Source organism: Hordeum vulgare, chromosome 2H, assembly GCF_904849725.1.
Source record: "Hordeum vulgare subsp. vulgare chromosome 2H, MorexV3_pseudomolecules_assembly, whole genome shotgun sequence".
NCBI lineage: Eukaryota > Viridiplantae > Streptophyta > Magnoliopsida > Poales > Poaceae > Hordeum > Hordeum vulgare.
The window spans coordinates 570,801,293-570,804,705 of NC_058519.1; the positions used below are offsets into that span (position 1 = coordinate 570,801,293).

The window sequence follows — 3,413 nt, forward strand, 5'->3', positions numbered from 1 at the left end:
TGGGTTAGAAGGGTATTTTATGACAGTTGTTATCTAGTATTCTCCATCTAGGGTTAAAGTCAAAATAATGTGACTTTCACAAATTTTGCCACTAGTGCTTAATTATACTTGAATTTTTAGAAGTTACTTCATGCACGTCTGTAGTCGCACTTAACTTTACCAAACAGCTGAAGCAGTATATAAGTTCATAGGAGCGAAAACACCATGTAGCCAGCTAGTACGAGGAAATGAACTGATATAAATAAAGCTCATGCTTTACAAAGTTATATTAGTGCACGCTCATTAACATATAAAACTGTGTATGATACAGCTTATAAACATCGTCATTGGCCGTGAATAATATCATCCTTTTGGATTTTACATTCATTTGACCAAAACCAGCGTATAATCATCATCTTTCATTTGTATTACTGGACTTGAAATTGTATATTGTAGTCACCAGTTAACAGCAACATCATCATCATCAATATTTAGAGCTTCATTTGGAAAGATGATTGCCAACTACCAGCACATACATGGACAGTGCTTCCCTAAGAAGACTATTTACGGCTGAAGTAAAATATATATCATCAAATGATAACACACATCATATTTGATCTTCAAGAGAGCTGCCAATACTACACTTAACTTGCAAGCTTTTGCCATTAATCAACACTATCTACATACTTAACGCACGCCTAGAGATCATCCAAACTTAATTAACACTATGCCAAACTAGAATAGTAATCGATCAGCGTGCAGTTGATGTCCAGCTCGTCTCAACTTCAAATCACAGCCCATATATACAGGCTAAAAACCAAAGATTAAAATCGCTGGAGAAACGATTTAGGGGCGGCCTGTCTTAGCAGCTATACCGGATGCTGCATCGCGGGCAATGGAGACAAATAGAGGCGACTTTTCCGGAGGGGGGAGATGATTTCTAGAGGTTTCTGCCGATCTTGAAGCCCTATAGAGGATTTGGCGGCGGCAGCAGCTATCTCGGCTATTTTATGGGAGATGGAGATCTGATTTCATGCTAAAAAACACTCGACCACGCTGCTATCAGCTTAGCCAGCATAAACTCTAATTCATGCTAAAAACCACTCGGGGACGCACATCATCAGGTCATCGTCCCGCCCCAGCACGTCTGCCCCGCTGAAACCCGGCTGCTGCTGGCAGGTTCCCGTCGAGAAGGACGAGCTCGGGCTCCCGCCGCACACGCCAACGGCGCCAGCGGCGTGTCCGCCATCCACAGATGCCCCGTGGCTCCCAGCTGCCGACCTGAGGCGCCGCACCTCCTGTCAGTCGCTCCCAGTCTCTCCTTCAGCCTCAGCAGCTGGCCATATGTTTGTCAGTAAGCATGTTCAAGAACGGAGAGGAACTGCAGATGTGCAGCGCCATATGTAAGCCAGTGTGAGTGTATGCGAGCAAGCATACCTCGTTCTCGAGGTGGCATTTGTGGAGGATGGCGGCGTCGTGGGCGTGCTTGAGCCTCGCGAACTCCTCCTCGAGCGTCTTGTTCTTGTGGCGCGCGCGGCGGTTCTGGAACCACACGGCGACCTGCTTGGGGTCCAGCCCGAGCTCGGCGGCCAGATACACCTTGCGGGCTGTCTCCAGCTTGCGGTCCTCCCGGAAGCTCAGCTCCAGAATCTCGGCCTGCTCGTCGGTGAGCCGCCGCTTCTTGGGGTCCCCTCCTCCGTCCATCTCCCCACCGTCACCATCCCCTCCGCCGCACCTCGCCGACCTCCGCCGCCTGCGCCGCGCCCTCTGCTTGCTGGTCTCCCCCTGCGCCGTGCCTGCACATACAAACACAGAATGGAAAAAACGTCATCACATGCGTGTCCTGGCCGGTGAAACTGAAGCTACTGCAGCTGCATCATCGCATGCGCAAAGACCGGGCGCGCGCGGCGTCGTGTGTACCATTGGCCGCGAAGAAAGTCGTGTCCACGTTGGATGAACCAAAGAGCTGATGCTTGTCCATGCTTTCGGTTCGGATCTGAGGGAAAGAAGGGATCGTGAGGAGATTGGAGGGGAGACACGGTAGGTTGTTCTGTTGCCTGTTGGTGTGCTCAGGAACTGGATCGAGAGGAGGACCACGGGCCGCAAAGCACTAGTTGAAGGAGGGGAGTGCGTGTCTCCAGGGAGAGACCTAGGGGTAATATAAATAGGCGGCAGAGGTACCCAACGGCAAGCGCCGGCGGGGCTCCGGCTGAGTGCTTTCCGATCCAGGCCGTCCGGACGGGGAGATGTGAAGGTGATCGGGGGCAAACATATGATGCAGCCAAGTACTCCCTTCATTTTTTATTTACTCTCCACATTAGCATTGACCTGAGTGAAATTTTACTAAGTTTCATCATATTTATACAAAACAGCCCAAAAATTCACACACTATTAGAATCTGGTTTTGCGCCGAGTTCTATTCTTTTGCAGAGTTCATTTCATTCGGAGCTCGCCAAACTTATGTATTTGTCAAGTTTGGTCCAAACTTGCACTCGGTGGTGATCCGAAACTCACAAACTTCATATATTTGCCTAGTACACGCAAAAAAGTACTCGGTGAAAGGAAGAACCTCGACAATGCCTCAAGTTCATCGAGTTCCTCTAGATAAGAACTCAGAAAATTCTGTCTAATCTATGTTTGCCGAGTTATGACTAATGAAAACTACGTAATATTTTTCTTCTTCTTTTCTTATCGGGACTTCCAGGGGTCACTACTTTGAACTCCTCCTTGGCCACAACCACCATTCCGTTGCTCAGATCCACCACCGCACGACTCTCGTCTAGCCTTCTCCATCATGGCTCATATATCCTTCTCGGGCCGTCGACCACGCAAAGGTTAACTTCTTCGCCTTTTCCTTTTTTTACCAATTGTTTAGGATAGATATACTGATTAGATTTCTTGTATATTGTTATAATCTAGAGAATGTATGAATTTTTTATGATTGCAAGTGTGTGAGAAGACGAGAAGAAAGGACAAGAGAATATAGAACATAACATTATAGTTTTGTATAGATACGAAGTGTGTACTAGATCTTATATATATATATATATATATATATATATATATATATATATATATATATATATATATATATATATATATATATATAAGTTATTTCTTCACCCAGTTAATCTTATGACTATTTTATAAATAAATTACATTTGGAATAACAATAGTTACATTAATATTGATTCATTACGTAACATTTGATGTAAAAAAATTAAAAATATAGGTCATAAGACCAGAAAAACCGAATTTCATGTACATTTCACACTATGTTTTTATATTTGTAATTTTACATATATTTTATGATCACTATTTTTTCTTACGGTCCCCTTTTACGTATGAAATAAGAAAAAAAAATTGAAGCATAAAATTACGGTGCATTGATGTAAAAATAGAGAGGGGTGAAGAATAACCATGCTTCTATATAT

General features: G+C 44.5%; 1 pseudogene; it reads right to left on the reverse strand.

The window, feature by feature from the left end:
* Positions 1 to 385: 385 nt before the first annotated feature.
* Positions 386 to 2,135, reverse strand: LOC123430590 (annotated as a pseudogene).
* Positions 2,136 to 3,413: the final 1,278 nt, after the last annotated feature.